This window comes from Rhinopithecus bieti, unplaced genomic scaffold (assembly GCF_001698545.2).
Source record: "Rhinopithecus bieti isolate Rb0 unplaced genomic scaffold, ASM169854v2 scaffold_64531, whole genome shotgun sequence".
In the NCBI taxonomy this organism is placed as follows: Eukaryota; Metazoa; Chordata; class Mammalia; order Primates; family Cercopithecidae; genus Rhinopithecus; species Rhinopithecus bieti.
This window is the reverse complement of record NW_016824694.1, coordinates 148,733-162,741: the sequence shown is the minus strand read 5'-3', so window position 1 is coordinate 162,741 and position 14,009 is coordinate 148,733. Positions and strand designations below refer to the sequence as shown.

The following is a 14,009-nucleotide window of genomic DNA, read 5'->3' as shown; positions in this document are numbered from 1 at the left end:
TTCATTTGTATTTACAGCTGCTCCCCATCAGTTGCATTACCACCTGAGCTCCGCCTCCTGTTAGATCAACAGTGGCATTAGATACTCATAGGAATGTGAACCCTATTGTGAACCGTGCACGCAAGGGATCTAGGTTGTGTGCTCCTTATGAAAATCTAATGCCTGATGATCTGTCACTGTCTCCATCACCCACAGATGGGACTGACTAGATGCATGAAAACAAGCTCAGGGCTCCCACTGATTCTACATTATGGTGAGTTGTATAATTATTTCATTATATATTACAATGTAATAGTAATAGGAATAAAGTGCACAATAAATGTAATGTACTTGAATCATCCCAAAGCCAACTCCCATGCCTGGCTATGGAAAAATTATCTTCCATGAAATTGGTCCCTGGTGCCAAAAAGGTTGGGAATGAACTGACTTAAATAACAGAAATTTATTGTCTAACAGTTCTGGAGGTATCAGGTATCAGGTATCAGTAGGGTTGGTTACTTCCTAGGGGGTGAGGCAGAAACCAGTTCCATGCATCCCTTTCGTTTCTGGTGGGTTTTGGCAATCTTTTGGCATTCTTTGGCTCTGTCTCCCTACGTTGCCCAGGCTGGTCTCAAATCCCTGGGCTCAGGTGATCTCCTCACCTTGGCCTCTCAAAGTGCTGGGATTACAGGTGTGAGCCACTGCACCTGGTCCATTTATTTATCTTCTTGGTAGTCAGAAAAAAAATGAATAGCAAGGAGTCTGAAATGGGCTTTAGGAAAAGATGATACAATTAAGAAAAGGACTGATTTTTGGGATAACAATGCAGGATAGGCCTGGCTTCAGAGTCTAGTTATTGGGTTGAATCCTAAATTAAGGACACTCTAAAATCTTTCTCCTTATTTAGATTCCCTAATTTGGTCACATGAATTAGCTGTAATTGCAGGTTGGTCTCTACTGTAGTTTGATGCTAATCTATGCTTACACTTGTAGAGACACTGAAATAACAGCATGCCAAGAAGATGACGTTCACATTCAATCCTGACCCTGTAGCTATAATTGGACCTCTAGATCTCCTACTTCAGAAAGTATATCAAAATACAAATGAAAAGTGTTTTTGAAAAAAAAAAAAAGAACCTTGGACTTATTTAAATTCTTTGTGGAATAAAGAATTTAACCTTTTCCAAAGAGAGATCTGGCCTTTGCCTTTAGCTTCTGGGAGGTAATCTCTATGTTCTTGCAATGTCATGCCTGATAGGAGTGTCTTATTTGGGAATTTAGGCTATGCCAGACAGCCTAACAGTGCAATTTATGATAGAAGTTTTGAGTCATGTCTACCAAAATTAAGGCTGCTGAGGCAGAAATAATTTGACAAAGGTTTGTTGGAAACCACCTGTGAGGACTGACTTGGGAAAACACACCAAGAAAGTTGGGCATATTCCACAGTCCACTATCAGTTGGAAAGCTTTTACAGGACAGTTTAGAAGAAGGGAGGAGGACTCCTCATACCAGAATTGTCCTTTTCATTGCGGGGTGCAATACAGAGGTTATAATCATTGGCTCCAGATTACAACATACAAGCTGAAATGTTCTACATGCAAGACAACCAGTAAAAGTTCATGACTCAGAAACAAATCAGTGTTCTTTTCAGTGTTAGTAGGTTATGTATTAATTAGTATGTCAACAATTCAAGGAACTCCCAACAAGATTTGAGGAACTCACGACAGGATTCTTTAGTCAGAGTCAGAATGTAAGCCTTTCAACCTAACCTAACCTGCATCCTAAACTGTCATCATAAGTATAACAGCATCCAGAGAGCTCTGTGAGTCTTTCTCCTGCATTATTAAACCTCAGTATGGTCTTAGAGATCCTAAACTTGAAATGGTGTCAGACTCAAAAAGTAAATAATTTGTTAACTATGTTCCTGTAATTACTAATCATGCTAAATTAATCTGTGAAGAATTGTGAATATGAACAGCTGATATAAGAATAATGCTGATGGTTGGTTATTGAAAAGAAGAGAATTTGGGGTTTAAACACCTAGCAAGTCCTCTGAGTACTGAAGTATTCATTCATTCATTCATTCATTCAACAAATATTTGTTAAGTGCCTCACTACATGCCTTAAAAATACAGTCCCTTCAACTGGGATGATCCCTAGTAGAGAAAAATGATGATAATGACTAACAGAGATATCTGATTCAATTCAAACAAGAATCAAACAATTCTCATAGAGATAGAGACATAAAAACTGTCAGATCTGTTTTGTTATAATAGTTAGAAATGTGATATTTGGAGCCAAGTAAAACTGGACTGGCTACCTGACTGGTGATTTTCAGTACCACAGGTACTGTGACATTCATTGTAACCTTAAGCTCTTTCCCACTTTTCTCATTTGTAAAATGGGGATGATAATAACACCTACTTCATAGAATTGTTGTGAGGATTAAATGAGATGATGTAGTAAAGGTACTTAAGGTCAGTTACATAATTAATACATGTTATATATATAATTAATATTAATATGCTCAGATTTCTCTTCTAATCAATTTTTTTTTTTAGCTGAATGTGAGAAGTTATTGCTTTCCAGCATACCTATGTTAATTTTAGTGGCTACTTATTTCCTTAGTCCCAGGAATGGCATCAAGAGTATAGGCCCAGGTTTGAACTCTATAGTTTAGCAGAAAATTGCTAATGAACAGGTTTTGGATTTATCTAGTAGCAGTGACTTCAGTTACAGCTTCTTTTGCTGCCTTTTGTTTTGTCAGTAAAATATCAGAGGGATTTGGGTGTTGTATATACAGGGTATAAAAGCCCCAGAGAAGGTGAAATTAGACTTTGTAATCTCATGGCTTTTAGGCAGGAGAAGGATTATGAAGCAGCTGGTGAGAGTAAAATATTCATTAATTTAGTCTGTAGCAATATGAAAATGTTTAGATGGTTTCTCATCTGGGGTAACTCAAGCTCTGCCCCTAAGACATTGTAATTGTGCAGAATCTATTGAGCAGGCAGGGCTAGCATGAAGCCCTGGTGAATTGGTTATTTCTGAGATTTTATTCATTCTCATGAAAACATGTGTTAGACTTTAGTCTGCCCTATCAAATTTACAGGATAAAGGGAAGAGACAATACAACATGAATAGCTAAGCTAACATTTTATAAAATCAAAATCTTTTGTCCTGAGTACATTATTTTTTAAGGCAATGTTGTTAATCATGGTACCTTCTGCACAATCCTGCCTTCAAAGCAATTTAGCCATTGTCGATCAGTGTACTAATGTCTTCCAGGTAATTATACCTCACACTACTATCACACCTTGGGCTCTGTTTTCTTAATTCTCAAAATTTATTAATCTTGGCCAGGCGCGGTGGCTCAGGCCTGTAATCCCAACACTTTGGGAGGCTGAGGCGGGTGGATCATGAGGTCAGGAGATCGAGACCATCCTGGCTAATATGGTGAAACTCCATCTCTACTGAAAATACAAAAAATTAGCTGGGCGTGGTGGTGGGCACCTGTAGTCCCAGCTACTCGGGAGGCTGAGGCAGGAGAATGGCGTGAACCCGGGAGGCAGAGCTTGCAGTAAGCCCAGACCATGCCACTGCTCTCCAGCCACAGAGCAAGACTCCGTCTCCAAAAAAAAAAAAAAAAAAAGAAAAGAAAATTATTAATCTTGTTGGCTAACTCTTAGATTGTACTCATTTTTAAGTAAATTGCTCAAATTTTAGGCAGAGCTAAAATTTTAGTGCTAGTTCTGTCAGAGGCATTTGAACCAGAGCAACTCCATCTTGAATAGGGCCTGTGTAAAATAAGGCAGACATATTGGGCTGCATTCCAGGAAATTAGGCATTCTTAGTCACAGGATGATATAGGAAGTCAGCACAAGATACAGGTAACAAAGACCTTGCTGATAAAATAAGATGTTGTAAAGAAGCTAACCAAGACCCACTAAAATCAAGATGGGGACAAAAGTGATCTCTGGTCATCTTTACTGCTCATTCTATGCTAATTATAATGTAGTAGCATGCTAATAGACATTCCCCCCAGTGCCATGACAGTTTACAAATGCAATAGCAACATCAGGAAGTTACCCTATATGGTCTAAAAAGGGGAGGAGCCTTCAGTTCTGGGAATTGCCCACCCCTTTCCCAGAAAACTCATGAATAACCCACCCTTTGTTTAGCATATAATCAAGAGATAAGTATATGCAGTCTAGCAGCCCATGCCGCTGCTTTGCCTATGGAGTCGCCATTCTTTATTCCTTTACTGTCCTAATAAACTTGCTTTCACATACTCCATGGACTCCATGAAATCTTTCTTGCATGAGATCCAAGAACCCTCTCTTGCGGTCTGAATCGGGACTCCTTTCCCATAACAGTTCCCTCTTCAGCAGAACCATGGTTCCAAAACTCTCATATGCATTAGAATCACATGGGAAATGCTGAAAATATATATGCCTGGTTGTGATACACATAAGTGCTGAATCACAATGCCTGGTACAGGGACCAGAAATCTGCATTTTAAACAAACACACCTAGTGATTCAGAATTAGGTGATTGTAGGACAACACCATAGGGTTCACATATGAAGGCTCTGAGAGCAAAAACTATTAGTTATTTCTGCATCTTTGAAACATCTTGTGCAATTTAGGGTTAATACCACTCCTTATAGGAGAGAAGAAAATAGAACTGGTTTCCGTAAAAGGGAAATGGTATTTTCTTTTTCTCTGCCTGCCTGCCTGATGCCACTGCTAGAAGAGGCATGCATCTAACTCTTTTTGAAGTTTTAAGTTGAAGCTAAGTTTTACTAATGGGAGTCCTAGAAGTGACTTCTATTTGTGATATTCATACTGCATTAGGGAAGAATGTGAAAATAATAGAAGCAAATCAAAGCTTCAACCATGAAATGTTCCTCTTTCTGGAAAATCCACTGAAACCCTCTATAGCCGCTGATTAAATGCCACAGACCCACCCTATTCCTGTTTTTTGTTTGGTCTCATTGACTCCGATCAACCTCTGCAAGTAGTTACCAGGAAACAACAACATTCTAACCTTTCCTAAGACCTACTGCTCCTTCCCAGAAATATCTAAGCAAGCCATCTCATGAGAATAAAAAATTGCCTCTGGGTTCATTCAGGTCGTCAATCTCTGGAGGACGGCAGTTTCTGTAGCAATTTGACACTCCTACTTTCTGCTGAAATTGGAAACTGCCACCTTTCTTTATATTAAGTAAAATTCAGCTTTTGGCATGAGCTTTTACTGTCTTATTTTAGCCTCAGGTTTTGCTGGTCCTAATGGGAATTACTTCCATTTTTACAGTGGAAGTGCTAGATATATAGTGTCAGAATAAAACACCACGTTCTGCAGGGCTCCCAGGAACTATAACTGTGCCATAGAAACAACAAAACAAACAAATGAATCAGATTTTATTTATATCAGTTAATAGTCTGCATATACATAAGTCTTCCTGTAACCTAACAAAGATGATATATTAGAAAATTTTCTTAGCAATATTCTGAATTAAATGATTATATTTAATTTTCTCATCAGTAAAATGAAGTAGACTAGATTAGGGGCCAGATTTGATTAGGCTCTCTTTTCACGTTCTCTTTCACAGTTACCAAATACTGCTGTTAAGGAACAAAGGCAGCCATGGAGAATACATAAATGAATGGGCGTGGCTGTTCCAATGACTATTTATAAAAACAGGAGGCGCGCTGTATTTCTTCTTCAGGTATAACTTGACGACCCTGGACGCAAAGGTATTTTCGAGTTCCTTGATTTTGTAATTGTATTCAAACAGATTGAAAGCCAGCTGTCATTTGGTTACTCTTTGGTTAAGATCTCTAGTTTTGTCTACCAAAGACTACTTCAATTAGAAATAATAATAATAGTATTTTGTACAGAAACAGGAATGTGTTGTGAACGTGATAAATATTTGTTGAATCCTCTCAAACAAACGTAAAAAATGATAACATTATTATGATCAGTATTCACAGATGAGGGAAACTGAGGCTCAGAGAAATAAAGTAATGTGCCCACAGTAAGTGATTGTCTTAATTCGTTCAGGCTGCTGTAACAAAATAGCATAGACTGAGTAATTTATAAACAACATAAATTTATTTCTCACAGTTGTAGAGACTGGGAAGTCCAAGATCAAAGTGCCAGCAGATTCAATGTGTGGCGAGAACTCTCTGCTTCATAAATGATGCCTTGTTGCTGTGTCCTCATGTGATGAAAGAGGCAAGGGGCCTCTCAAGTCTCTTTTATCAGAACGTTAGTCCCATGTCTGAGGGGTAGCCCTCATGGCCAAATCACCTCCCAAAGGCCCCACCTCTTAATACCATCACTGTGGGGGTTAGGTTTCAAGGTATGAATTTTAGTGGGACACACACATTCAGTCCATAGCAGCAGTGCAGCTGGGAGTCAGGCTCAGATATGTCAACTTTAAGAATGTGATTCTTTGAGAGCCTATTTGATTTTTTTTTCTTTCTTCTTTTCTTTTCTTTCTTTTTTTTTTTTTTTTTTTTGAGATGGAGTCTGCACTGTTGCCCAGGCTGGAGTGCAATGGCACCATCTCGGCTCATTGCAACCTCTGCCTCCTGGGTTCCAGCGATTCTCCTGCCTCAGCCTCCTGAGTAGCTAGCATTATAGGCACTCACTACCGCACCGGGCTAATTTTTTGTATTTTTAATAGAGATGGGATTTCATTATGTTGGCCAGGCTGGTCTCGAACTCTTGACCTCATGATGATCCACCCACCTCAACCTCCCAAAGTGCTGGAATTATAGGTGTGAGCCCCCACGCCCAGCCTATTTGATTCTTAAATACCATCCTCTCTACCTATTTACATGAAGGTAGAATATTTTTGCATCCCAAAGAATTAGCTTGTGTGCTAATCCCTTATTGGGGGAATGAATGTACAGCAGGAATGAGAGGAAAGGGAAAAGAACAGGAGAGGGCAGCCACGGAAAAGAGGGGTTTTTAAAGGTATATTGTCAAACATGTCAGAGCCTGAGGCAGATAAGAACTAAGAAGAAACCACTGGATTTGAAAACTAGAAAGTGTCTGATGACTCTTGGGGTAATGGTTGGGGCCAGAAGCCAGACTACAAAAGGAATAATAAGTGAAAGTAAATGTAGACCTGTCATGTCAGAAAACTGGCAATATAGGTGGCAGAAATGGATGGTTATTTCCAGCTCAGCTCTCCTAATCTTTTCATTCTCTCTACATGGAGCATTTAGAAAAAAACAAACAAACAAACAAACAAACAAAACACACACACACACACACACACACACACATATCCTTTCATCAGCTGATTGCTATGCTGCTTGGCAAGGTTGGCACAATTTAAAGATCAGGACTTAGTCTTATATGGGAGCAAACATTTCTTTGTGGCAGAAATTCATTAGTCTTGCTCCCAGTCAGCTGGTGACAGAATGGGCACTAAGGTTTTCTTCTTGGAGGCTGGGAGTGTTGCTTCAGCATCACTGAGCTCGTTATTCCTTTACTTTCAGAGCAAGATGAAATTAAGAGGCCAGCTTGTTAGGAAGTCAGTTCACTGTGTCAAGAGGAATGTTGGAGCAAGTGCTGCTCCTAAAAAACATACATGGTTATTGGAGTAACAAGCAGAATTCTGTTGATTTTTGCTTTCCTTAGAAAGTAGGAGAAATGGATCAATTATGGCAGGGTTCAAAGCTCTCTATAGCTGAAGAGAAATACCTCCAAGGGCCATAAAAATAAAAAAGACAGTTTGTTCATATCAATCCCTAACAGAAAAATATCACTGGCTATGTTTCCAACTATCTATTTCTACTACAGCCTTCAAAGTGGGGACTGGGAATCTTGAGCTTACTTTGAAGAGGCTTAAAATGATTGTCTCCTTTTGCAAAAATCTTTAAATTGAACAATTATTTTCAAGGCAGATTGTCTATATTGAGTCATTCTGCAGAACTAAAAAAACTTAGTATTTTGAATGCATTGTCATTTGGAGCACTTTAAGATTAAATAAATCGTTATCTTGGGTGATGCAATATGAAACCTTGAGTAGAGGTCAGAGAAGTTCTGTGATATTTATAGATGTTTAAAAAATAGTACTTTAAAGTAGAGGAAACTATGAATTATCTTTACTAACCATAGTGATATAATGAATAATGGCATCTACCAATAATCAATCTCAAACCTCAATTAGTCATGATACAAGGTTCAGTCTCTCGCTAAGAGCAAATATTTTATCAGAGTGGCTAATAAATAACAAATTGATATGATTTCACATGAAAAAAATCATGTTGCAATTTTGATAAGGATGATTTGTAACCTTCTCAAAGAATTGTTATTAGAAGGAAAGAGGTGGGGCAAAATATTTGAATAATTTGTCCATATAGCTGAGGCTTGGCTAAAATAGCATGTAATGTAATTAAATTATTTAGTGAACACATTGGTGGTGTTGTACAGCTTTTAGTATTTTAAGGGATATGAAACTTTTCACTTTCCCTTAATTATAATTATTCTTGTACTTATATTTCTATTAATGTATCTTTAAAAAGGAATTTTAAAATCTTCATAAGATACTGTAGAAAGTGATTACTTAATTCATTATGGAAGAATAGGAATATAATTATTAATTTATCTTTCTTATCCTTTTATTTATCTTTACAATGTTTGTTTAGCTGTGAATTTAAAAACCTTTAACTCGTTTTGCTGTTAGCTCTAAGGGCCAATAATTACCTTTTCTTACAGATGCAGCTTAAGTTATTTATCACAGTGGAATTAAATGTTGCCTAATTAGATTCGTTTGATTTTCTCCACGGGCCATTCTTAGACAGATGACTGAAGACCTCTTGTTTGAGGACACATTAGCTTAGCATGCAGTGTCTGACACAGTGCCCTGACACACAAGAGAGTAGGTGTGATTGTGATTTTGAGTTTGTATTCTTCTGAATGGATTTTTTTTTGGCTTATCATTTTTTTCCAAGTTAAATCTAATTTGACATAATGTTACAGACAAGCGAGATTCCTGTGTTGCTTATCATTTGTCTTTAAGTATTAACCGACTTTGCGTGGTGATGTTGAAATAGACTCTAGAAGTGAGCAAATCGCCCCAGAGTTTCCTCAGGTGCTATTATTTTTGGGGTGCCATGGGAAGAAACAAAAACAAACTCTAAAACACAAGCCAGGTGTGCATACAGCTCTAGAATAAAAGGTATTTCTATTATTTCAATTCTTAGGTCAAATTTTACTTTTTGAGGATCTGTTTATTATTATTTTGAGTATTAGTCATGAACTTAAAATATAAGTATCGTAGGCTTATAATTACTACCCACTAGCAATTTCTTTTATATTGAGACCGTTTCATTTGTACTGAATGTATAAAATTAATAATGATATACATGGATACTTAATTAAACACCAATTACTGAGTTGTTTTTATTTATTTTGACAAATAGGAATTTATTCCAAAGTTTTGCATATGTGGAAACATGGATCTCCTCAGGCTGTTGTTGGTAGTCTAGACGTAATAATGTAACTTGTTTGAGAAATCTTGTTCTTACTATGGGCAATCAAATGCATGATTACTGAAGAAATAAAGTATTTAGAATCAGTTTGTATTGAAACAAACCCTCTATAGTCCCAGCTTACAGATACATTAAAATTGTAAGTCACAGAGTCTAAGTCTGTTTTTTTATTGGAAAGCGTAAACCCCAGACTTATGGTAAGAATTTTCATAAAAGGAAGTAGAACTTTATTTCTGGAAATATCAGATATTGTAGTTTGTTTATTTATTTATTTTGGTAAGGCATTTCTCAAAAGGGAATCATGTCTCAGAATTAATGTTTAAAAATGTCTACATCTTATTTTGCCTTTGTATTAAAGGTGTCTATCTCTCATTTTGTTACAGAGATAAAAGATAAAAAGGACAGTTTTAAACATTATTGATTTCAATATTTACTTGACCTAGACAATTTACATTGATGTCACTAAGAATCAAGCATCCACCTCTGAGCGTAATTAATTTATGAACTGTCAGAGTGTCATTTTTTATTGAGTAGTTGTTGAGAGTTGAACTTTATACCTCTAAATTCACATGCTGATTTCTTAACACCTAGTACTTCAGAACAGAATGTGACTGTGTTTGGAGACAGGGTCTTTAAGGAGATAATTAAGTTAAAATGAGGTCATTAGGGTGGGTCCTAATCCAATATGACTGTTGTCTTCACAAGAAGAGGAGATTAGGACACAGACATGAACAGAGGAAAATCCATGTGGAAACACGGGGAGAAGACAGCCATCTTCAAGACAGGGAGAGAGGCCTCAAAAGACAACAACCTTGCCAACACCTTGATCTCAGACTTTGGTCTTCCGAGGCTGTGAGAAAACAATTTCTTATGTAAGCCACCCAGTCTGTGGTACTTTGTTATGGTAACCTGAGCAAACTATTATAATACAGTTACAGCTATAGCTATGGAAATTCTAAGGCCAATCTCTGTCCTCTAAGAGGTTTTATGAATTCCAAGCCCTGGCAGTTGCAAATGTTATCGTGGTCAGCTTCTCTGTCACCTGGTTTATTTCCTCTGACTCCTTGTCAGGTAGATAGAGAGAGAGTGTTGCAATGGATACTGAGAGTCTAATGCATCCTAGTTCATCTGAACTCTGAATCTACTTTCCCTATGGTTCCATGTGCTTGTATGTAAGAAGTCAGGTTGCGTGGGGACGTGTGCGTATCTGTATGTGAGGGTATATGTGTGTATTGAAGAGATATTAGAGTATAGTACTGCTTAAGAGCATGGACTCTGCAACCAAATGGAGCCTAACAGCTCCACATTTACTGTGTACTATTGGGTAAGTTATTTAACCTCTCAGGGCTGCAGATCTCTCATCTGGAAAATGGGGTCAGGGATAGTCCCTACTCTCATAGGGTTGTGGTGAATATTAATTGACTGAAGTATTTAGAATAGGGCTTGATGCACAGTAAGAGCCAGGTCAGGCATAATGATCTTTATTTCATAGGGTTACTGTACTGTGAAGACTAATTAAATGATACAATGGGTTTGAAGTACCTTACATGGTACCTGGAAAGTAGTAGGCACTAAACACGTGTTGTCTTATTTTTCATCCTCAATATTCCCATAATCTCAATATGGTGTTAAGGTTATACTCTTAACAAGGGCATCAACGTGTGGGAACTGCAAAAGCACTTTGAGATCAACTGATTTAGCTATTCATAAACTGGTGGAGGATGGTGAGGCACATCAGAACACAGAACTACAGTCTCCTTGTTTCTCCCTCCTTCCACGTTGATATAGTTTGGATATTTGCCCCCACCAAATTTCATGTTGAAATGTGATCCCTAATGTCGGAGGTAGGGTCTGGTGGGAGGTGTTTGGTTCATGGAGACAGATCCACAGATCCCTCATGAACAGCTTGGTGCCCTCCCCGTGGTAACAAATGAGTTCTTGCTCTGTTAGCTCATGTGGGAGCTGGTTACTGGAAGGAGCCAGTTTCTTGATTACTTTCAGTGAAAAAATAAAAAATAAAAATAAAATAAAGGAGCCCAGCCCATCCTCTCTCTCTTGCTTTCTCACCTGTGACACATCTGCTTCCCTTTCACCTTCCACCCGATTTAAAGCTTCCTGAAATCTCACCAGAACTGAGCAGATGCTGGTGCCATGCATGTACAGCCTGCAGAAACGTGAGCCAAATAAGTTTATTTTCTAAATTACCCAATCTCAGGTATTCCTAAATAGCAATGCAAGATAGACAAATACATACATCAACTTGTGTTCATATCATGCATCCTTTTTTTTTTTTTCCTCTCACCTGCCTCTCACATGAGGGAGAATCACATTTAATACAATCAGTGGTTGGTGGTAGGTAGAAACTGGGCAGAAGAAATCAGATGATAGTAAGGACTTGGCAAGGGTTTTATTGTTCTTACAAATGTGAAAATGTTTTATTTTTTGTAGGATTATGGCCATCAGCCTTTTAGAAACTGATGATTGAGCACTAAATCTCTCCTGGTTCCTTCCCTGCCCTTTGAGTCTCTTCTATATGGCCTAATTGATTTGCTCCTCTTTGCCTACCTTTCCTTACTCATTAATGCAAGGCTTTTACATTTAACCAAAGGAAAAGTGCATCAAACTCACTTTGTACTCTGAATCTGGAATTGACATATCCCTTCAGCAGCATTTTTGCATGGTGGCTGATTTGCTATGAATTTCTTGTTTGCCAATAAAATATCATTAGCCAATAAATTTCCGTTTTAATCTTTTATGACCCTTACACATTGCAGATGAGTAAAGGGGAGTATATTGATAACATGAAGAATTTTCAAGTTACATAAATCCAGTCCACACCAATTTCAGCCCTCTTTCAAGGGAGTGCAAAACTCTGATAAGACTGAGAATGACTCCAGAAGAAAAGCTTAAAAGTTTTATAAGATACCAGATGGTGGCAGCATAGAATGTGTGAGAAAAGCTCCATGAACAATGTTAAAAACATGGTACAAATATGTTGCAAATGGTAGCAAAACTACTAATTATTGATGAGAACTAAGATAGAGGAACTGGTTATAGACATGCAATGTAGTACCAGAAATACCTGAATTTGACTCTGTTCCTTCGTGTTGGCTGTGTGAACTTGGGCAAGCCAATTAGCTTCTTTCTCTAAGCTCTGTTTCCTCCTTTATGAAGTGGGAACATTAATAGCTATGGGATTGTTTTAGGATTAAGGGAGATAATGTATGTTAAAGACTTAGCCCTTCCTAGCAAGGATATTGTAAGTACTTACAGAGAGAGAGAGAGAGAGAGAGAGAGAGAGAGAGAGAGAGAGAGAGAGAGAGAAATTTAACCATATCAAATACGAACATCATTTATCAAAAGAAAGTTTTGTAACTTTTCTAAATCAGTAGGATAACAAGAGGAAGATGGGAGCAGTAGTCAGTCCCCATGTACAGGCAAAAGGAGATGCATTGTCTGTAGAGAGTTTAAAAATACTAACAATGTTAACTAAAATCAGTCTACTTTTTATAATCACCATGGACCAGCAACTCTAAACAATGTCATGATAAAAAAATCTTTGTGGGAACTTTACTGTTCCTAGCAAATTGAAATTTTTATTATCATTTTAAGGATTTTAAGACCCTTTACCCTCTGCCTCTGACTTATCTGCTTTTTATGCTCCTCACTTCCTGAATCCTTTCCAGCCCGACGGTACAAATTGTTCAATGGAGATGCTTTGTATATCCTGCTTCTCCATTGTTTATCACACTATTCCTACCACCTGAAATGCTCTGTAATCTCCTTTTCATTTATTTATATCTTACTTTTTCTTCATGGGTGCAGCTTAAGGGCTACATTCTCTGGGAAGCTTTCCTCTGGTGGATCCTGCAAGGACATATCTCTCTTTTTGTGTACATAGCTATTTTGGCCATTAGCATCTGCTGTCTTCTATTGAAACATATTGCCCCTTCCTTCCAATGTAAAGGAGGAGCTCATTCACAGAGTTGGTATTATTTCTGTAATCTAGCCCAGCTTTAGGTTTTGATGTCATCTGTACACTTAGTGCTTACAATTGTGTTTGGAGTTCAAGACATTCTATCACAGAGTGAACGTAACTAGTGGGTATCTTCAATTTTGAACTCCCGGGTATCTTCAATTTTGAACTCCCGGGTATCTTCAATTTTGAACTCCCTTTCAGATGCATATGCTACCTTAAATAGTGTACACGGGAGCAAGATGGCCGAATAGGAACAGCTCCAGTCTCCAACTCCCAGCGCGAGCGACACAGAAGACCGGTGATTTCTGCATTTTCAACTGAGGTACTGGGGTCATCTCACTAGGGAGTGCCGGACAATCGGTGCTGGTCAGCTGCTGCAGCCTGACCAGCGAGAGCTGAAGCAGGGCGAGGCATCGCCTCACCTGGAAGCGCAAGGGGGAAGGGGATCCGTTTTCCTAGCCAGGGGAACTGAGACACACAACACCTGGAAAATCGGGTAACTCCCACCCCAATACTGCGCTGTAAGCATACAGGCACAC

The 14,009-nt window shown here is 38.2% G+C and overlaps 1 long non-coding RNA gene across 1 annotated transcript in view; it reads left to right on the top strand.

The window, feature by feature from the left end:
• Positions 1-224: 224 nt before the first annotated feature.
• LOC108522372 (uncharacterized) overlaps positions 225-14,009 on the top strand; it is a 42,324-nt gene continuing 28,539 nt past the window's right edge. Inside the window, exons 1-2 of the long non-coding RNA XR_001883439.1 lie at positions 225-253; positions 5,591-5,735. This is a non-coding gene — a long non-coding RNA (uncharacterized LOC108522372). The remainder of the gene's footprint in view (positions 254-5,590; positions 5,736-14,009) is intronic.